Raw genomic sequence first — 23,197 nt, 5'->3', positions numbered from 1 at the left:
GATTCCATGCCTATTGCCAGTTTTCATTCAATGATTTCATGACATCCTTACTTTCTTGTGGCAATATCTTGCCTTGGGCACCCTGCTGTCTGTAAAAAGTGAATCATGAAAATTAGGAGCTTCATGCTATAAATTTTGACGTCCTGATAGACATATGACATGAGCGCTGTATAGTATTCTCTGAGGTACAACCATCTAACTTGTGCTTTCTGTTGTCCAAAAATGTCATTCTTCGGATACCCTTCCACCCATTTGTTCACCATCTCCCGTACCCGTCTATTTGTCGGGTGGTAACCAGTGTTTGGGGTTAGCTCAACCCAGTCAGATTGAAAAATTATTGCCAAAAGAGGTTCATGAACTTGCTGTCTCCATCACTGCCTATACTATTGGGCTTCCCATCAAGTCTGGACATCTACCATAAGAATGAATCAGCTATTTGTGTTGCTGTTTATGCTGCAGAAACCGTAAAGTAATATGCAAATTTTGTTAATATGTCCACAACAACATGTGTAGTTCTTCCACTGTACATTAGGTATCCTAGCATTGAAGTCTATATATACGCATTCCCACTTCTGGTTGGAAGGGTAAGAGGCTGCAACAACATAACTAGATCAAGTATGTTCATTCTTAGTCTATTGATATGTGAGACACTCTCAAACATACTTAAGGGCTTCTCTTTTAACTCCTTTTCATGTGAACTTTTCCCATATTGCCTTTAAGTCTTGAAGATCCCCCAGTGACCAACCATAGGCATCTTTACCTTAACTCTTGAATTAGGTCCCAAATAAACTCTCTTCTTATTAATTATCAACTCTTTAATCACTGTATACTTGTCATGTTGTATAGTGCCCTCGATGATACCTTGTTGCCAGTGGGTCCTGAGCATACTTTGCTAGAAACAGTTCTCTCCAATTAGTAGTAATCTCAACTGGTGAGCACAAGTGGGGTCTCCTAGAAAGTGCATCGACTACCATGTTTTTTTCATGTGTCTGAAGTCTTCTTAACTATTTTTGCTATCTATCATTTAGGTCCTTCTGATTCATGAAGTATTTTAAGCTATTGTCGTTGGTCTTCAAAACAATCTTGCCTCCCACTAGGTAGGTATGAATTTGGCCAAGGTATGCATAATAGAAAACATCTCTTTGTCATACATGGAATAGCTCTTCTCCAATCCTCACCTTTCTACTTTCAAAAACAATTCGGTGCTTTTCTTGCATCAATGCTGCTTCTATGTCCTCTGTTGAAGAATCACACTCCAATTCAAAGGGTTTGGAGAAATTTGGAATATGTAAAACTGGGCAAGTTCTCATGGCATATTTGAAATGATCAAAACATTTTTGCTTTGCATCTGACCACACGAAAGCCCCCTTTATGGTCAGATTTTTGAGTGGAGCTATAATCCATGAGAATCCCTTAAGAAGTCTCATATAGAGTCCATGTTGTTCAAAGAATCCCTTAAGCTGACAAAGGTTTGTTGGTGTAGGCCAGTCAACAATTGCCTTGATCTTTTCAAGTCCAACTCTTACACCTTCAGAATTGATAATGTGGCCAAGGTAGAGAAGCTTTGTCATGCCAAAATCACAGTTAGACTCCTTGGCATAGAATGACTCACTCTCTAATGTACTCAAGACTTCCTCAAGATCCATCACACATTCTTCCCACACTTTGCTAACCATCAGGTTATCATTATAAAATATTAGAACAAAATTCCTCAACTTCTTTTGGAAAACTTGATTTATACAAGACTAGAAAGTGGCCAGAGCATTAGTCAAACCAAACAACATCACTAGGGACTCAAACTGACTAAAATAATATCTGAAAGATGTCTTTTCTATATCCTCTTCTAATTTTGATCTGTTGGTATCTTTACCTCAAACCAATCTTAAAAAAATAGCAAAGCACCAACTCATTAATCAGCTCATCAATTTGAGGAATAGGGTACCTATTCTTGATAGTCTTCTTGTTTAGAGCTTTGTAATCAATGCACTTTTCAATTGTGCAGTCCTTTTGAAGGAGCACTAGTACAAAAGCAAAAGGGCTTTTTCAAGGTTGAATGTGTTGATATTCAGCAACTTTTTGATGGCCTTTTCTATTTCATCCCTATGCCTCTTTGGACGTCTATAGGTTGGAGTAATCATTGATTGAGATGCACATAATTTAGGTTGGCCCCTAAAATTTAGCAACTATATCCTCCAACTTGTAACAGTAGGGTCCCAACCCGGGTAGATTAATTATGGGGAGCTAAAGTCGCCATAGAGCACCCTTTTTATATGGTTGACTCATTCAGCATGCAGCTGAGGATAGTTCTATGGCATTGGCCTTTCCATGCTTCTAAGGGAGACTAATCTCGGACCACCATCTAACATCCCTCTTAGCACTATCTTTTTCCCGTTAGACTCAAATCTCATCTCCATAGCTTGCAACTTCATCATAAACTCCACAAGTGTTCTTGTCCAATGCATTCCTAGGACCACATTAGTATCACCGTTATTCACCAGATATCATCTTCTGACCTCATATTTCCCCAACTGTTTGCCTAAATCAGAAATGTTACAAGTGCAAGTGAGCTTCTATCCATCTGCTACCATTACCGTAAACCCCTCAAATTCTTCTAGTTGGAGTCCTCTCTTTGCCACACAGCCCTCATCAATGAAATTTTGGGTGGCACCTGTATCAATAAGAGATATTATTCACTGCCTGTGTAGAGCACCTCTAACCTTAAATGGTCCCTCTTTCATAAGCTGGAGAGTTGGGCAATGGTACCATCACAACCTTGTTCTTTCTCTGTGTCCTTTGATGAACTCTCATCTCCACCATTCTCATAATTTTGAATGCTGAGCTGATTTATCTGAAATAGATTCATCAGCTGAAAAGTATTATATTTCCTTAGTCATTGCCATAATATTCCACTTATAAGATGGATCCCATGGTCCTTACAATAAAAGAGTAGTTTTTTCTTTTCAAAGTCATTCAAATGGTCACAATCCAATCTGTTTGCCTCATGCCTTGACTGATTTGATTCTCAATGAAAATGTTTCTGAACTGTATCCTTCCTCTGTGGGAATTTCTTTGACTGAAATTTGCTCCTGGAAGTGGAAGTTTCCATGTCCGTAGCCTTCTTGATGGCTTCTTGTAGAGTAGGTGGATTAAGTGTCATAATCCATCCCCTTGAAGGATCAGATATAACAGTAATAAAGAGAACAAGTCTCCTCTCTGAGGCATCTGTCACCAAAACTGACCATCCATTGAACCCTATTGTTTTAGTTATGCCAATTCCTTGAAATGCAGTTCTAGATCATTTCTATTAAACATTTCAATAAATCTCTTAGTGAGCTCTATGTATGAAGTAATCTGGTCATGTCATATAGTGATCATTCCTTGATGCCACAGCTCGAGCAATAACATCCAAGTGAATAGCAGTATATAATTCCATCTTTTATCATAGAATTAAGCTGAAAATAGGTGTCAACTTTCTGCACACAGGAGCTTGCTTTAGTCTTCTCAGATACATCATTAATAAGGAAGGCTTAGTTCCCAACCTGTTTTTGCAAAGCATTATTGTTTGTTCTTCCACCTGCATGAGGTCCATGTAATATTAATTAATATTCTAGCTTGAAAATCTAGGCATTTATTCTAGGCATTTAAAGCTGATAGAAAGAACATGCTAATGAACAAATCAGAAATGCATACTTAAACTGACCTACCACCCTGGGGTACATCCTAGGTGCCCAGGTTCACTCTAGGTTCTTCACAGAAGGACCCACAAAGAACCCATGAAGTACCTAGGAAGAACCAGTATCAAAACTGTACCAGTACCAGGACCCAGGCCTAAACAGCAGAACCTGAGCATTTATCCATCCAATTTTGTATAAAATAATCTTGTAAATCATTTATTGGGGGTTCTTGATGTTAGATTGTGGGAGGAAAACCAACATAAGAGGTCTGGACTTGGTTGTTCTGATTCGCTAATTTGTGTTTCTGTTGTTCAGTGAATTGTCCCCTTGATCACTATTGATACCAGTTTTTGCAACATTATTGTAATTTCTGTTATTGACCCCAAGATGAAGAGATCTGAGTCTTGCATGCTGATCTGCAGCTTGTGCAAGCTATTTGCTTCCTCCCATCCTTTAACCAAAGTATTCAATAGGTTCATGTGATGGCTCAACCGAGTTAGGATTGATCTATTTCTTGCATGCTGATCTGCAGCTTGTGCATGCTATGTGCTTCCCCTCCTCCATTAACCAAAGTATTCAATAGGTTCATGCATCTCCACCTTCAGCATCTCTATCACCCATGTTCGCTTTTCTCTGTTCACTTTCTACGGCTAAGTTTGGATTGGATATATTTCTTCTACGATTATAATGATGAGTGAAAGGCTGATGATCAAACCATGTAACTCTTTATTCATTTTGAACCCTTAAGGATGACAAGATACACTGCTCTGATACCACTGTAATATACACCCTTGTATATTTTTTGATTTTCTGAATGTTTGATAATGTTTGGAATCAAACATAATACATAATAGATATTGCTCTTATAGTATTTGTAGCAATGAATAAACATAAATATATCCAATATTCTCAAAGTGACAGATCAATAGCTAGAAATTGCTTTCAGATTTAATAAAAACTAAGAACAACAGTACATCTTCAATATTTTCAACACCTAAATGACTGAATGGCTTCAAATGGACAATACAAACATACCCATTAAATCTAGAGTATACATATCTGATTTTTGTACTTAGAACAGCAAACTGACAACACCGAACTTGGATGTCATTTTCCCAAATTCACCATTCAGCCCCCAAAACTACAGTTGAATGTCACATAGTGTGCAGGCCCTAGACCCCTCTAAAGAAGCAGCAAAACCTCCAAATTCCTAGCTGCCACTTGCCGCAATCTACCACGTATCCTAGCTAGTATGACCAGCAAGAGGAACGGGATTGTTGGTAAAAAGGAAAATAAATAATAAATCCTTCAATATAATCTGCTCTCCTTGCCTTTGAAATCTGCACTTTGAATTCTCCATAGGTACCAATAAATTTCCCCAGAAAGCGCAAATAGAATTCATGAATTAAAACCCTGTCGATCTCTGCATTTAGATCTTTCATCAACGAGGAAGATGTTCTTTGCAAGGGTTTTTCATCCGCACAAAACTGTGGGATGAACAAATTCAATCCAAGAAAGTTCTATTTCCAATATCCAAATCATCCCTAATGAAGAATGACCTCAAATTGCCAGTATATACTCCTTCAAACCCCACAGCCCCTTTTAGGGTTTTGCACTTTTAATTTAATTTATTTTCTCCTCATGTCTCACAAAGTTGGCACCTGTTTTTAAGTTTCCACTTACTATTATAATTTAAAACTACTTTACTCCCTGGATGCCCATATATAAGTCACTTTGTTAACTTAAACAATGTTAAGTTCAATGTTCAATTTAACTTGACACTTCTTAATGTTATTTTAAATAATTCCTGTGGACCACATTAATTGCCAAAATATCATTAGTGGAAATACAGCGATATTCTTCCTCCAAAGAAGGGGAAAGTCACAGCTGTCAACCATGTAGAACTTGTGGAAGAGCGCATGTGGAGTGTACCTGCCAAGGAACTACAGAGTATGGATTCCGATTTATGATTGGGAATTGCCATTTGCAGATCACATTACTGATCAACATCTCAAACAAGTCTTCAAAATTCATTGCTGTCAGTACAAGAAGAGCATCAAATGAGTAATTGGGGATGAAATTATATTCCTCAAGTGAGGCGAGTGTTTTTCTGTTCTCAATTAGTCTTCATTTTCTTGTCCAATGTTTTTGATATTCCCTTGAGACTTTATCTTAAATGGACATCAATTCATCTCAATCTATGACAACATCAAGCACACACTTGAGATGGAGAGTTTTAGGGATCTTCAATAGGCACTTGAGAGACATAATGCTGTGTTAGGTCAAGACTTAACAAAGAGAATTTAAAGAAAGGTAAATGCCCTTCCAGTATTATTGGCCCACGATCATGTTGACTCCTTACCAGTTACTGAACCTGTTCAACAGCAAAACGAACCCTTGTTTCTGGATCTTAATGTCCCAGTAGGGCAATTTGTTGCTACAGAGCACATTGGGGACAATATTGGTTTGTTTCACATGCTGAATCCAGCTGGGGTCGGAGATTCTCAAGAGCAGTGAGAAAATGTGATTTAGCTTGATTGAATGGAAGAATAAGGTGACAGGTTTAGAAGTAGGGTTAATTTTCTTCATTTTATTTAATCAGGATTTCAGTAGTAGTCGGGCTATACTCTAATCGGCTCCTTACTCTATACAAACATGGGGCAATGACATAATGCCCAATTTTGCTTCTCAAAACTTGCATAAGTTTTATCTGGCTTTAAAGAGCCTTTTTTTTTATTTTGTAAATTTCACTATAATTAATATATATCAGCTAAGTTACCGATTTCGATGCGGATTCAGGAGTGGATTCCGGAAGTAGATATAGGATGCAGGGAAATGTTTTTTTGAATGTGGATACGGGAGGAAGCGTGTGTGTGTGTGTGTGTGTATATATATATATATATATATATATAATAAATGCAAAGAAATGCAAGAAATATACAAAGAGAATAATTTGATAGTATGACTATGATACTTCACCACCCTTTATCAAAATTGAAGATATTTCAAAATTCATATGACATATCAATATGTGCTTGTTCAACATTAGAGTTTAGTCTTAGACAATAAGTTCCAATAGGTCATGTTCAAGATTCCAACAAATCAAAAACTTAGTTCATGATTGAAGATTCAATCAACTAATATGCATCAAAGTCTCAATCATAAGGATTCGCAAGAAATTCCACATTCTCATCATCATCTCCAACTGCTGAAAGATCATTAGAGAACATGCAAATACAAATAACTTAAGTTTGGGCATTTTTTATTAGTTTTCTGGGCATTGGGCTTGTGGATTCCTCTGGATGCATCCGTATTCCTTGTGGATTTTAGCTGGAAGCCAGCCAAAGGCCTCTAGATGCGTCTGCCCATGGCTGGCTTCAGGCCATAATCCATAGGAAATTCAAATGCGTCCAGAATCTGAATGTATCCGCCCTCGAATCCACTTGATTTGGGGATGAATCGGTTTCTTAGTATATTAGGCTTGTAGCCTTTTCGCCAAAACAAAATACACTTACTGAAATTCCCTAAACAGAAACACTCAAAGAAGGAGCATCTAGGATCCAGCGATGAAAAAGTCGAATCAAAATTTCCGGATGAATTGAATAGGGCACCCGTATATCTGATATATAATTGGAATGTGGTAATTTATCCTCCATAAAAGGAAATATGCAATCCAATCAACCAAGTCAGTGTCTAAACTGTCACTTAAAATAGTAAAAATAGACAATTGCCCAGATTCCCTCTAGAAATGGTCATAATGCAAATCCGAATTGACAAAGCTAAATGCAACACCTATTTATTGTTGAATTAGTTGAATTGAATGGTCACCAAATCACTTGAGTTCGCTAACCCTAGTTCATTACCCTAAGACAAATTCGCTGAACAGACTCACTGTCACCTAGATGATAATGCTTAGGAAGGAACATTATTTATAGATACTTATTTGTGAGCAAAAATGAAAATAAAATATGTTTTTGGTCTGTTGATTATCCTTATCTTGAGATACTCTTGTATTAGTTTTACACTGTTCCTAATGTGTCTTAAAGTTTTTTGCATTGGGAAAGATTACAACTCTCGTTGTCACAGGTATAATAATTACTATTCCATACAAACATTTGTATGTAGAATAGGCTTAATAGGGGTGGTCTTGTTACTATATTGATGGTTCCTCCTTTTAACTTTAAAATTCTGCTTTATTTTTTTAAATTTTTGTAGTGTTTTATGATCTTGTATGCATACAAATTTGGAGAGAATGTATTCAGAAGGAAAGATTGTAGGATTGGGAGTTCTAGTAGGTGGTTTGTTTGATTTAGAAGTTTGGGAAGATTATGGTAATGTTGAAGTTCTCTCCTTGCACTTTTGCAAGGAATTACACACAAATAATATGTATCAATCCCAAGATTTTTTTCCTTTTTCTTTTATAGCACCATGATAAGTTTCTATTCTTCTTTTATCTCATTTGCTTTTGCTTTTCTATCTATTCAACCCTAGTTAGAGTTATTCTAGTCTAATTGTCTTGTTAGAAGCAACTTATTCATTCTAAGTATTGGTTTGATTTTCCTAGTTCTTTTCACTTGGTATCCTTCATTCTTGCTTCTATGATTAGTTGATTTACATTTCCAATTTTGCAACTTCAAACTTTAGTTCATGTTTACTTGCATAATGTGCATTGTCTTAATGAGCCCATCTTGTCGAATAATTTTCTTAGACTTGTCTTGAAAGTTGATCCTCTTACTATATGCTTGTTTTGCCATGATTTAGTGCCATTCGGTTGCAGACATAGATAAGCCATTTGATCTATTTCTTGGGATATTTGAATCGTCTCCCTATTCATTCATCATCCTAGCACTCTTTGGTGTAGGGTGGTGCATTTTGTACAAGTATTTCATAGCTAGTCTTTGAAATATTTGTGATATTTTTCTTGGTACCAATGGTGAACTTTTCAACATGGTTGGCAAAGTAATTGTTATATTTGTAGTTTTTCCATAATGTCATTTCAATATCAACCCCAAGATTCTTTTCCTTTTCCTTTTTTGGCACCATGATAAGTTTCTATTCTTCTTTTATCTCATTTGCTTTTGCTTTTCTATCTATTCAACCCTAGTTAGAGTTACTGTAGTCTAATTGTCTTGTTAGGAGCAACTTATTCATTCTAAGTATTTGGTTTGATTTTCCTAGTTCTTTTCACTTGGTATCCTTCATTCTTGCTTCTTTGATTAGTTGATTTACATTTTCAATTTTGCAACTTCAAACTTTAGTTTGTGTTTACTTGCATAATGTGCATTGTCTTAATGAGCCCATCTTGTCAAATAATTTTCTTATACTAGTCTTGAAAGTTGATTCACTTACTATATGCTAGTTTTGCCATGATTTAGTGTCATTTGGTTGGGGACATAGATAAGCCATTTGATCTATTTCTTGGGATATTTGAATCATCTCCCTATTCATTCATCACCCTAGCACTCTTTGGTGTAGGGTGGTGCATTTTGTACAAGTATTTCATAGCTAGTCTTTGAAATATTTGTGATATTTTTCTTTGTACCAATGGTGAACTTTCCAACATGGTTGGCAAAGTAATTGTTATATTTGTAGTTTTTCCATTATGTCATTTCAATATTTCTCATCGCTACCCTGAACCATGCATGAAATTTGGAGAACTATGAGTGCAATTGCATCCACTCACGAGGCCTTCTTTTCTCTTCATAGAAAGTGAACCAACATGTACTATTTGTTGATTTATAGTAGTAGCCCCTATGCTAGGTATAATCTTGAAGGTGATTTAAGAAAATACCTTTTGCATGCTTGGTAATCAGTCCAAATTTGACACCAATTTTGGTCTTATTGTCATCATTCTTGACAATGTATTTTCCTTCTTAATCTAAGTTGGCATTTGACGTGATTTTTTTGTGGATCCAAAGTAGCACCCTTTAACTTACTTTGCATTAAATCTCAGTTTGACAATATTTTCACAAGAAAGACATTTAGGAGATATAATTTGAGATCAATCCTTGGATGTTTTTGAGCTTCGAAAGTTTGGGGATCATGGTGCTTGAAAGAGAACCAATGTCATTTTCACTCCAATATTTTTAAATGAACACAAATGCGACGACTTGGTATCAAAAGAACTAGGAGCTGGGGTTCTATGAGAGGTAATTGACATCTACTTATTAACTCTGGTGCCTAGTAATGACTTGTCATCATTTTGAGTGTCTTTTCCCCATGTCATCCAATCCATTTTCCTTGGTGCTTTTCATCTCTTCATTATCCTCTAAGTGCTTGACTTCATTCGTGAGATTTTCCGTAGAATATTTATTTTATAAATCAATAGTTGGAAATGTGTTCATCTTAGGTTCTATATTGCTAATAACTTTTATTTGAAACATCTATAGTACAAAAGTATGAAAAGGTATGTTTCATTTGTGAGACTCTCCTTAGAATAATTTTTTTTTATAATTCAATAATTGGAAGTGTGTTCATCTCAGGTTCTATATGTCTAATAACTTTATTTGAAACATCTCTAGTACAAAAGTGTGAAAAGGTATGTGGGAATGCTTGCTAAACCAATCTTAAGGAGAGTAATGTGCAAATTTTAGAGATTTACAATTACAAAAAGTTAAAACACATAAAAAATAACAAATGTTATACATGGGTAAGTGGCGAAAACTTTTCAGGGGGAAGAATCCACTTTTCAGAACAGCTCATTGTATGTTCATCAATCTAAACATGTTATAATGGACTTGTAGAGAAAGCCTTTACAGGAGTATCCCTAACCAATGTTTTGTAATTTTGGCAGCATAACATCTACAAACTTGCTATGTACACCTCCATCTCAAGCACCTATAAATAGAAGTAATACACAAAACCGTTTGTAATACACAAAACCATTAAATGGTAATTACTAGTGTACCATGGGGACGTGTCGCCCCTCCCCCCCTTGCCAAAAAAAGAAAAAAGAAAAAAAACCTTAGTGTTCCTGAAATAGGGATGCACCGAGGACGTGGGCACGCCATTCCAGCATCCCTAGCGGTGATACCACAAACTCAGCCCGCCACAGGTCCTCATGTTCCTGAACGTTGAGGACACAACAATGTCCCTCGAGCATTCTAGGGATGCCCAGGCGTCCCCAGTCACACTATCATGAAAAAGCAAATCATAAAAAAGTCACTTTTTAAAATTTACATGATCAGATTTTCAAAGTCATTGTGATCATCTTTATGATTAGATTCTTTTGATACAATATGATATAATAAAAGTCTTCCATTTGCTGTTTAAACAATTTAATTTTTTATCATTAAGTAGTATTGAGTATTCTAATTTCTAATTAGTAAAATTTGATATTGAAAACATCAACGTTCAATGTTCAATGTTCAATGTTCAATGCAATGTTAAGTATTTATAATTCACTATATTACATCTTTATGTCTTATAATATGTATAGTATATAGTATATACACCCCCCTTGCTGCTGTCCCAAAATTAAGGCCCCCTTGCCCCCATGTCCTGGAAATTTGTCCCCCTGTCCCTGTAAGTATGGAAATTACAAAATCATGACCAACACTCAGATCCCAATATGAGTTTATAGGCTAAAAATAATAAATTCGTTCTACTTAAAATAAGTGGCTTATAATCCATTCATCAACTTGGGTGATCCATTTTGGCTTCATTATCTCCATTCAAAGATACCTTATGATGTGTTGTTAAATGTCATATGTTGGTCAACAAGTATCTCTTTTATAGAGCTCATTTTTATGTTGTATTCGCTTTTACATTTCTAATGCAAGAGTCCAACTTTTGGAGGCCATGACTTTTGACTCAAGACATTATTGTTCTTTTTGTATTAATTATAGATTTCAAATTTTTAGTTTGCCTGAAAAAAAACTTTTATAGCCCAAAAATGAAGTATTTATGTTTCATTGAATGAAAATTGCATCCTTTATATTCTTAACATTAAGAGGGAGATCGAGAATCCTTTCTGACAAGCATGTCCATTTGTTCAATTTTAAGGCTCAAGGCTAGACCCAATATGTTTCATAAATTGCTTTATTACTCTTATTATTACAAAAATAAATAATGCATACAAAATTTCAGATGAACTCTATGCTTTTCATGGGGTAAATTAGTCTAGATGGTCCCTCTAATGCTTATCTTGGTTAGACATCCCCTTTCAAATGGATAAATTCCTAATGCTTGGATGGGAGGCTTCATTTCAAATGAATGAATGGTTTTAAGATCGGTAGGGGCTTCCCAAAAACGAGTGTAACTAATCCAAATGGCCCTACAATATTTGTGGATGAACTCTTGGATGATCTTTTAGTGTCCAACAAACTCACCTAATTTAGCAATCTTGGGGTGTCGAAAAATCTTTTGGATGAACTTGCCTTATTGAGTCTTAAGGCTCCTTTCTTGTGGCATATAGACTATTATTTTGCTTGAACGGAATTTACAAGTGCGTTTAGTTCATCAAATGAGTTCATTTCTTTTTTTGATTATTTTCACCTCTTTAGACTTCATAAAACTTCTACTTAATCAAATTTCTATGTTGAGGGTTTGAGTTTGTTGTCTTGGACAAGACGGACTGCATATTTTATGTAAAGAAAATTGTTTTCCATAATGTCTATTATTAAAAATTTTCCAATGTTTTGAGTGGCTTCCCTAACCTTTTACATTCGTTTTTAGAGATTACAAGATTCCAAAATCCATAATGTCTAAAAAGCAAGCTTTAGGGACAATTCTCTAATGATACGTGAAATTCACTTCTCGAGATCATCCTTTCACATTGCTCATAATGATACATGAAACTTCAAAGAAACTTTTGTAAGGAATTTCAGAGAACATTATGTTTTATTTTATACAATTTAAATTTTCCATGATTAATGAATTACTAAATAAATTGACTATCAAGTCTTACTACCTTATTCTATAGCAATCATATTTGAAATAGAATTATGGCTCACTAATAATCTAGGTTATCGGATTCTCTCCCCTCCCCCACCCCTGATGCGGAAGTAGATGCATTTGGAGGTGGAGGTGAAGCTGGATGCTCTACAGATGTGCCCAGGAAGCGCATCCCAAGGATGTGGATGCACTCCAATGCCCTGGGATGCGCTTTGTGGGTGCATCAACAATGCATCCGGAGGCATTTAGGCTGGAAAACGTCATTTTTTACATTAAAATGCAAAAAAAAAAAAACCTAAACACAATTTAAACACATGTTTAATAACATTTTTTTATCATTTTTCTCTAAACCCTACAACAGCCCAAATAGAAGCCATTCATTGTTTTTTCATCTCATTTTGTTTATAGCTAGGCTGTCTTCTCATTTGGTCTCCATTTTGGCATTTTGAAGGCAAGGTGATTATTTTTAAAGAGGATCATGGGTGGGGTGTCAAATAGCTCCCACAACGGAGATCTAAGCATCTAAGGTAAGTATTTGATCCCATTTTTGAGTCGTTTAATGAATTTATTTGAGATTCTAATGATTTTTTTCAAGTTTTTTTTAAAAAGAAAGAAATGAAGAAACAAGTTTGGCTATCCATCATTATATATATATATATATATATATATATATATATATATATATATTTGCACTTGTATGTTTTATGTTCATAGTTTTTTTTCTAATTTGAATTTTTTTAATTCCTTGTAATTGCAAGAAATCAAATTGTATCGTGCAAGAATGGCTGCTAGTAGCAATTAAAGTTCAGTGGAAGGGCAAGGAGTTGATAAATTCAAAATTGATGGAGGATCTCCTTTATGGAGACAAACCATAAGAATAACATAGGTTTTAAAAGGCGGGTCATATTTTTGGAAGTGTAATGTATGTGATACAAAAAGAACATTCAATAGCTCATATTCTCGGGTCAAGCTTCATTTTATGGGCCCTTCAGGTAAAGGAAGGGGAATGTGCAGAAACAAAGATGGGAAGTGGATGTCTAATGCATAGATAGAAAGATTTATAGAAGAACAAGAAGAGGCTAATAAATTGGATAGAAGGTCAAAACAAACTTTTTATCAACCTCCATCTGGAAGGAAAAAATGCAATTACCCATTGAACTAAGGAATTATACTGGAAGGGGAAGAGGAAGAAGTAGAAATTACTGGCCGCAAAAGAGGTCCATTGGACACGACATTAAATGGAGGCAAGAGAGCTTGTTGATCAAGTCATTACATGTTGCCTCTATGCTAATGGTCTTCCTTACAACTTTGTGAGATCATCATATTGGAAGGGGATGGTGGCAGCCATCAATAAAACATCGATTGATTACACATGTCCTAGGTATGAAAACGTGGGTACCACCGGATTTCTATAGAGAGATCTCTTTAACCAATTAGAATTTCTTGGAAAACTTCCAGTGTTTCTATTGGTTCCAATGGATGGAAATATACAAGAAGTTGTCCATTGATTAATGTGATTGCAGTGTCCCCGACGGCAATGTTTTCTAGGGTAGTTAATTGTGAAGGGGAAGTGAAAGATGCACGATTCATTTCCAGAATTCTCATTTAGGCCATAGAGATGTTGGGTAATGAGAATGTGGTCTAGGGATTATAGACAATGCAAAAAATTGTAGGGGTGCAGGTGCTTCAGTTGAGGGCTGCTATGACCATATTTTTTAGACAATATGCACCATACACTCCCTCAACTTGGTTATGCAACAAATTGGAACTCAAATAGATTGAGTATAACAAATATACCAAGGTATAGATGTTTGTGACGAACCATCAAATGTCACAATCGATATTCAAATCATTCTCCAAATTGGAGTTATTGAAGGTAAATTATAATTACTAATTTTATTTATTTGTTTGTTTTTAATAAATTTTACGTCATGTTTAATTATCAAATTGTATATAACTTTGCTTAATATTTATTGACATATGGTTATTTTCTTAGGTTGTTGAGACCTGATTTGCATCTCATACTATTATTATGAGATGACTTGTCAAGATGCAAGTAGCATTGAACTAAATGGTTATTTCCAACTAATGGGGTGTATGGAAGGCTTCACATTTAGAGAGGGCCCAAAAGGCCAAGGCATTGATCTTGGATGATAGTGGGCTCGTGCACAATTTGCATTGGATTTCACTGATCCTATCATGACTATTCTTTGCTTTACTGATATAGATAAACCTTGTTTGGGGGATGTTTATGATGGCATGGACACAATAGTAGAGAAGTTAAAACTTGCCATACAAACACATGAGAATGACCCCCAAGAATGTGAAGACTTATGCGATGAGGTGGAAACAATCATTCATCATTGTTGGTAAAAGATGACCACTCCATTGCACCTCTTTGAATGTGCCCTATCTTTGAGGTATTATAGCAAGGAAATAGTTGCTAGACTAGACAGAGTAGCACCATATACGGATGAAGAATTTGCTAATGAGTGCTACAAATCTTTTGAAAGACTCTTCCAAGATGAAGAAATGCACAAAAATGTTAGGACAAAATTTCACTTTTTTGCCTCAAGCGTAAAACTTAGTCCAATTGCAATAAGGGACCAAAACGACATGGGAGCTATCACATGGTGGTACTTCTATGGTCAACCATTTAAGCATCTACAACCTCTTGCAATCAAGGTCCTCTAGTTGTTTCTTTGTTTACCATTTGTATTTTACATTTTAGTGCTTATTATTCTTTAATTTTCATTTTGTGAGTACTATCTGTAATCACCTAAAAATGGTCATCTAGACTATTAGCCCCCTTCTCAGCATTTTGGCTAAATTAATTTAATCACTTACCTAAGCCAAATTGCTAATAATCAATTTATTTGATTATAACCTATAGTTTGACTATGCTATCCTAAGTTCATTATTTGATTAAAAGAACATGTCCCCTTTTAATTAAATAAAAGACCCCATTCTTCTAACCCACTTAAAGTGCACACATAAAGTTCTTTTTCTATTTTACAATTAAAAGAAAAGGCTTGTGAGACTTTTGTCTTATGTGACAAGTCAACTTATATTCTATTGGTTGATTTGTGTGTGCACATGGATCACTCCTATTTTCAAATTCCACCGTTGATCATCCACTATCTTCATCTTGATCTCTACCGTCCATACATCTTTAAAAGGGAGAGAGCTTTCCCCCTCAATCAATCCATCTTTTGAATATTGTTATGCTGCAAGTTTTTTAACAGGTTTCTTTGGAGCTTTGTGGAGAACTTCTCTTTCTTGTCTACATTCTCTCATCCATGGCATTCTAGCTTAGCTTAACTTTCATCTTTACATGTAGCTTAATCTCACATAGCTTAATAATGGTATTGTAACATTCTCATACATGCTTAGAATAGCTGCACTTTTCATATTCATTCTAGTTTAATCTTTAGTTGCATTGCATTCTTGAGGAACTCATTGTAGACACTTGCATTCTTGCTCTTGTCTCAAAGAACCTCTCATTGCATGGTTTACTAGCAAGAAGTACATTTCTAAGGCTTGGCTAAGAGCCTTCATGCTTGAATACTAACTTCTTGCACTCCGTGGATAGGGAGCTCTAAGCCGGCATTCAAACATTCCAACTCATGGAATCGTTTGGATAGAATGGTTTAGAGTGTGACACAATCTAGTGTACATTTTTGGCGCTCAAAAATGTGGGGCTTGAATTAAGTTTCTAGCTCCATTTGCTTTTATTTTTCATCTCTGGTTTTTTACAGCAGCATATTGGATCTAATCAAATGCTTTTGTAGAATTATCACTTTGGTTTTAAGGCCAACCCATAAGTAGATTGGTTTGAAGGCCAAAAACTTAGTTGGTTTAAATATTTGATCATATCTTTTAAACCGCTTGGAGTTTGGTTCTGAAATTTTTTTTGCAGGTTGGGTATGTGCTCAAAATGTCTCAGTCCGATTTTCAAAACATTTTGACGTGATTTTCGGGAGTTATGATTTTTTCTTTGTTTTTCATAAAAAGCTGTTCTTGATCGCAAATCAGCGAATTTTTCAAAAAAACTTACATTTTCAGAAAGGGTTTTCAATTTTAATGGGGGTTCTTTCTTTGTGTTTTGAATTTTGAGGTCATATTAAGAATAAAAAACTCAATTTGAGAAATTTGGCCTATTTTGACAAAATCAATCTCTAGAGTGCAAATGAAGATATTTTTTTAAATTTCTTGCATTTTTAGAAAGCTCTCTGATTTTTAACAGGGGTCTCTTCTTTTCATTTTTATTTTTGGATACGAAATCATAGCAAACACGTCCAATCTTGTTGACTGGGTCAAAACCAAAGAGTAAAAATGAGAGCATTTGTGATTAACTTGCACTTTCTTTGCATGTACTTGGTTGGAAGATAAATTGGATTTTTGAGGCAACTCACCACTTTTTATTGTAGATTTTTATGTTATTTTACACTAACTTTTGGTGCTAACAAGTTGTGATTACAGATTGCCATCCTTGTGAAAAAATCGAAACATTGCATAAAAAGAACGCATGTCAAAGCTTCAAATGCACAAGGGCTACTAACGATTGTTTGTAGGGCTGCCCAACGCATAAAAACTCAATTTTTCTTGTTCTTAACTTTTACATGTGTGGCATATACTAGTTGTTTATTTTTAAGCACATTAAAACTTACAATTGGGATCTTTTGGTGATAGGAGAGTATGCTCTTCACCCTTGTGGTGAATCAGAAATCTTGACTTACCATTTGATTTCAAGAGTAAGAGGTAACTGAATCTTCTTGGCGTGTTTGGGAGAAAATGATTGGAATAGGAGAGTATGCTCTTCACCCTTGTGGTGAATCAAAAATCTTAACTTCCAAAAGTTGATCCACTCCTTGTGTAGTTTAGAATCCTTTAGAGGGCCTGCTCTCGGACAACCTGAGAGGAACGACCCAAGTGGGGACAAGCAGATTACCTGGCTCTTCCAAACCACTATAAACTCAAGGCTATCAAGGACACAAAACTTTGGTAGACATAGTGATTATCTTCGCCTAGTGTGATCGCTTATGGGATTTCAACCATAGGGAGATCACTAGGCAAGAATGCTTAAGGTACTCTTGTGATTGCGAGATCGGTTACTCATCGCAAGGTGAGGTGTCCCGTAATTGGGAGCAAGAGGAACACTATGAACGGAAGCCCTATCTAAACACCCTAAGTTAGTAACTACCCTTTTTAGCCGCTCAACTTCTTGGTGCAAGGATCGATCCTAGTGGACTACCCGGATCACCCCAAGATTTTACACTCACCATATGTGTTCCCTTGGTTATGCTTATGGCATTTTCATGACAAAGCCAATATCTCTTGTGGGAAACCACTTGGTGTGAGGCAAAGGAGTATCAAGCGTGGGCCAAGTTGTTGAGTAATGAACCATGTCCTTTAGGTAGATATTGCTTGATGTGTTCTCGAATGTGGTATACCTATAGAAATCTTTGGAACATACACATGATGATAATTATACGGCTTTCTTTTAAGACCTCACATATGCTTGTATCATGCAAGGTTGCTTTGTCCCTTGCTTGATTGTTTGAAGACTACTCCATGTGTCACTATCTTGCTTGGAAAGAAATTGCTTTTGAACATCAAACTTGCTATGCTATCAACTATTGTCAAACTTTATCAACCAAGTCAAAACATCAAATGCAAACATTTTCTTGTGTTGCTTGCTAAGAGGAGTCTCATTATTTGACTTTTCTTTTATATGTCTCTAGTGCTTGAACATGCTTAAAGTGAATCTTTGGTCTTAGTGCTCATGGTCTTCCTATCTTCATGGTCTATGTTTGCTTGCTAGTTATCTTTTTGCTAAAATGGTTACCTTGATTTCTTGACTACACTCTTGGGTTGGAGAGTTGTTCACTTGTCACCCCGCTTGCTCTATCTATTTCGCTATTTGGGCATCTTGCCTAGCTATTGACTTGAGTCATTCATGTCGTAAATTTCTTGGACATATTGTTTGACAAGTCGCTTTAATCTCTCTCTAATATCTTGGCAAGTGAACACTCTACCTCCAATAGTTTCAACATCAAGTTATCTTCTAGACTATTTTATGCTTGGCTTTGCATCTAAAACTATGGGATCTAAACCTTATGCTACCAAACTTCAACCAAATCTAGATGATCATGATATCCTCCATGTCACTAAAGAGTTTCAAGATCTATATGCACAATACAAAGAACTAGAAGAGACAAATGATCTTTCTTACCTTCATCTCTCTAAGCACATGACAAAAATGAAGTCTAAACTTGAGAAAAGGTTAGAGGAGAAGATTGCATCATTACATGAATCTTACTTAAGGTCTTTACATGCATGTGAGTCACCTTCTTTGAGGTCATCCTCTTCTTCTAGGTCTACATGCTCTACTTCAAGACATCAAATGTCTTCATCTTCTAGACCTAAAGACCTCTTTAGAGAACAAGCAAGTGATACCTCCTTTGAGCCTATGCTAAAATTTCATGATGGACCTATCTTTGACCAAGATAATGATGAAGACATGGATGTATACCATTCACTTGAGAAACAACAACAAGATCCTAGAAATATTTTTGAAAGGACTTTTACTCCCTTGGAACATTCTTATGATAACATTTTGCAAAAACTTCTTGGCAATAAGATCATCATGTTACCTAAGTCTAGCTCATATGGAAACCCATTCTTGGATATCTATTGTGCTTATCATCAACATAATGAGCATAGTACTTTAGATTGCATTGAGCTAAAACATAAAATCCAAGATCTTATTGATAATGGAATTATTGGAACCTCTAGTGACTCATGTGTTGAGGATACTTCTCTTGAGCAAGATTATGTTGATGAACCTATGTCTAGTAGCAGCTCTATTACATCTTCCACTTCTTCCAACACTCGTGCATCTCCCAACACTTCAAATCTTTCCAACATGCCTCCATCAAATAAAGAACCTAATGCTTTCCACATTGACTATGTGTATCCTCAAGGGCTACCTCTAAAAGAAACTCAAGCTAACCTTCACTTGGCTGCAAACCTTTTCCATACTACTAATCCTAAACATCCTCAACCTTCATGCACCACTATGCCTAATCCAAGCACTACTCCATTCACTCTTCATTCTTCCTTGTCCTTAGAAGTGGCTCCATGTCAAGAGGACTCTCAAAAAGAAAAAGCTATAAATGTCAAGAAAGATCAAAATCAAGCACCCTTTCATCTCTTTCAAGATTTTTCCCCTCCATATCCTCTATCTTGTCCACCTCCTAAGTATGATGAAGATACCACTTCCATTATCTCCCTTGAGCTTACTGAAAATTATGAAAAAAGTTCTCTTCATATGCTATCCAAGGCTACTTGTCAAGATCAAAGCATCCCCTCATGTTCTACTTCTCCATATCCACTTCAAAATTGTGCTCAAGCTTCAAGTGCTACTATTAAAAATGTTGTTCCTATCAAAGGTACTTATGAGTCTATTGATGACTTTGACCATGTTGCTCATTCTAAAGATGTTGATATCCCTTCCCACTATCCCTTTGCATCTTCTAAATCTATCCTTGGTCCTTATCCATCTAAGCTAAAGCATTCAAACCTTCCATCCATATTGGGGCCTTATGTTCCTCCATCTCCTACATTCACTCCTAGCTCTCCCATCATACCTCAAGATCAACAAAGACACTCATCCTTGATGACTTTTCACCCATCTATACATCTAAACCAGTCATATCATCCTTATTCATCCACAAATCCCAAGTCCTTTGGAAGTGAGAATAAACATAAGAATCCATTGAAAAAGAAAGATCACTATGTCCCATCTAATCGACATGTGAATGCTAAGAAGGAGAATGCACAAAAGAGACCGCAAAGGTCTACAACTCAAAGAGCTAAATCAAAGAAAATATGGGTTCCTAAATCCATCATTATACAAATGCACTCTCAAGCACCCAAAGAACGAGGAAAATCTAAAGCTATATGGATTCCCAAGTCTCTTTTAAAAGACTTCAATTTTGAAAATACTTCAAAGTTGACATTAAAGCTTCCAAAGGCTTCCATTCCATCTTCTTCCAAAAATCTTCTTAAAAATATTCCAAAGCCTTCCACTCCACTTTTTTCCAAATCTCTTCTACCACCTCAAACATCTAAATCTCAAGCTATTTCATCCACGATTCCTCCATTGTTCCAATACCCTTCAAGGTGTGTGTCAATGTTGATCTTGTCCAATATTTTAGCTACCCACATGAAATCCTCTAAAGCTTACACCTCCTTTCTATACATGAACTCTTATCCTCCATATACTCTTCCTACTACCATTTCTCTTTCATCACCCTATCAACATCTTTGAGCATACCTTTCTATGGTCTTGGCTTATCATGGCTTATCTTTCCTATAGGAGCACTATCTAAATTCAAAAAGCTTGAGCTCTTTTTAAAAATTCAAAAAAAAGAAAAAGAAGAAAAAAAAATGAAAATGTGCCTTGGTGAAAACCACTTCTTGTGGCACTTTGGTAGCAAAAGTAAACAGAAATAAATTTATCCTATGGTGAAAACTACTTCTTGTGGCACCTTGGATAAGTACCATGATGAAAACCTGGCAAATAGGCGTCCTGCGTAATTCTTCCATCATCCATCTATCCCCTCTTCTCTCTTTGATCTTGACAATATTGAGCTATCTTTGCATATTGGCTATCTTATCCATGAGATTCTCTATTTGTGCTTTCTCATTCCCTCGTAGCCTCCATCTTGAGCTTTATTTTTATTGCTCTATCCCATCACTATCCTATCTAGTTGACCCCTTGGTCTTGATCATAATAAATGAAACATGGTTCTCATAGGTCTCTTGACATGGCTACTCTTTTGGACTACATGCTTTCATGCTATCTTACTCATTAGCTTCCATCGCTTATCTTATATGCTATCACACTTGTTGGCTTCACTGCTTATTCTACATGCTATCTTTCTCATTACTTCCATTGCTTATCCAAAACATGCTTCATATGACTATTTCACCTCTTTCCCTAGCTTGGGTACTCTTGAGGAGTCAGTCCTTGAGGATCACTTTCACTTGCTTCACATTCCTTTCTTATGCATCTTTGCTTATCCATCGGCTTGTTTCTCCATCGTGTCCTATACCTTGTTAGACATTGGGAGAAAATGATGTGATCTTGCTTGAGAACTAGTGATCTCTAAAACCTTCTAAAAAATCCAAAAAATCCATATATGATCCTGAGAAAATCCTAAAAATCAAAAAATGTCTTGAAAAAAGATCATCTTAGTGAAAACCTAGCAATAGGTGCTTTGATGTATCACCAAAAAAAAAATTGAAAAATTGAAAAATACAAAAAATTGAAAAAAAGTCCTAAGAAAATTTGTCAAGTGGTGAAAACCTGGAAACAGGCGCTACTTGAAACCCTTGCACCTATGTCTATCAGTCTCAATCACCTATTTTGCTACACATTTCCTAGCTTGGAATTGTTTCTTGTCCTCGTCTTGGGGGCACAATTGCTTAGCCTATTGAGGTATTCTTGTGCATTAGGGTTTCTTTGACAACTCACAAAATAGTGTTTCTCAACACTTCCCCCACTTTGACATCAAGTGTTTTTCAACACTTTATAGATAGTTTACCTACGGTCTCCGATGTCGTGATATTTCTCACTATCAGAATCAAGTCTGGAAGAAATGGCCAAGTGACTTACACACACGCACTTTAACACCTAAACGACTGAGCTATGCTGATCTTTATCTACTTTGTGTGCTGTCTATGATGATTTCTTTGCCAGGTGTTCCCTCCCTAATAGTCTTTCAAGGATGTCATTGACTAGAAGACTGGGGGCATGGGACATATTTTCTTGATTTCTGCTTGTGGGTATACTTTTGTTTGTCTATAGTGTTGTAAGCATTCATGCTTGTCCTATTCAACACTTTGACTTATAAATGCATCATCCTTAATTGTTTTGCAAGATCGCACTCAGGGTTTATCCTGGCGCTTATGCCTTGATACAGGTGTAATCTTGCTAAATTAAATTTAGGGAATCTAATCGTGTAGTTATCTTGACTTACATGTCTCTGATGCTTAGATTGGATTTCCACATACCTATCTAATATCGATCATATTCATATCCTCATAGTTATACTAGTGATGGTTGTATGATCTCATGATGTCCCTAATAAATGCTCAATGATGAAATTAAGAGTCTAAATGTTATGCGCTTCTTGCTGGTAAACCACATTGCATATTAGCTTTCATTTTAGGTTCATTTTCTAGATTATTCTTGCATTCTTGCATATGGGGAGAGCTCTCTCTTCATCTTTTTTGTGGACATATTAGCTAACTCCTTTCATATATTTCTTTACTTTCTTCTTGTTCATGTCTTTTCACCTTCTTAATCTTTCGCTTCATCTCTTTTCTATCTTATCATCACATTATATAAAGTTTTGACCTCTTAAATAATTTCAACATCCTAGATTCATTTTCGGGATCGAAATCCAAATTCGAGTTCATCTTGATGGTCAAAATTGTCTTTTAAAATTCTACTTTCTTCTGAGCAGTTAGCTGACCTTTTGAGGTCTAATCTCTGAATCATCATTGGGGCATCTTCATTTCTTCATGTCTTCATCATTTCCATACTTCATATCTAC

General features: G+C 35.9%; 1 protein-coding gene across 4 annotated transcripts in view; it reads left to right on the top strand.

Annotated features, from left to right (window-relative positions):
- LOC149578636 (Calcium-binding EF-hand family protein) overlaps positions 1-23,197 on the top strand; it is a 55,039-nt gene that overhangs the window by 16,707 nt on the left and 15,135 nt on the right. Inside the window, exon 1 of one of the 4 annotated variants that reach the window (XM_089830545.1) lies at positions 13,026-13,096. The exons of the other annotated variants lie outside the window; for them this stretch is intronic. The gene's annotated coding sequence lies outside the window, so the exon portion shown is untranslated. Of the gene's footprint in view, positions 1-13,025; positions 13,097-23,197 lie in introns of those variants that run through there. 4 annotated transcript variants of the gene reach the window in all.

Source organism: Cupressus sempervirens, chromosome 1, assembly GCF_028749045.1.
Source record: "Cupressus sempervirens isolate cs-2001-9-10 chromosome 1, ASM2874904v1, whole genome shotgun sequence".
NCBI lineage: Eukaryota > Viridiplantae > Streptophyta > Pinopsida > Cupressales > Cupressaceae > Cupressus > Cupressus sempervirens.
This window is presented reverse-complemented; position numbering and strand designations above follow the sequence as displayed.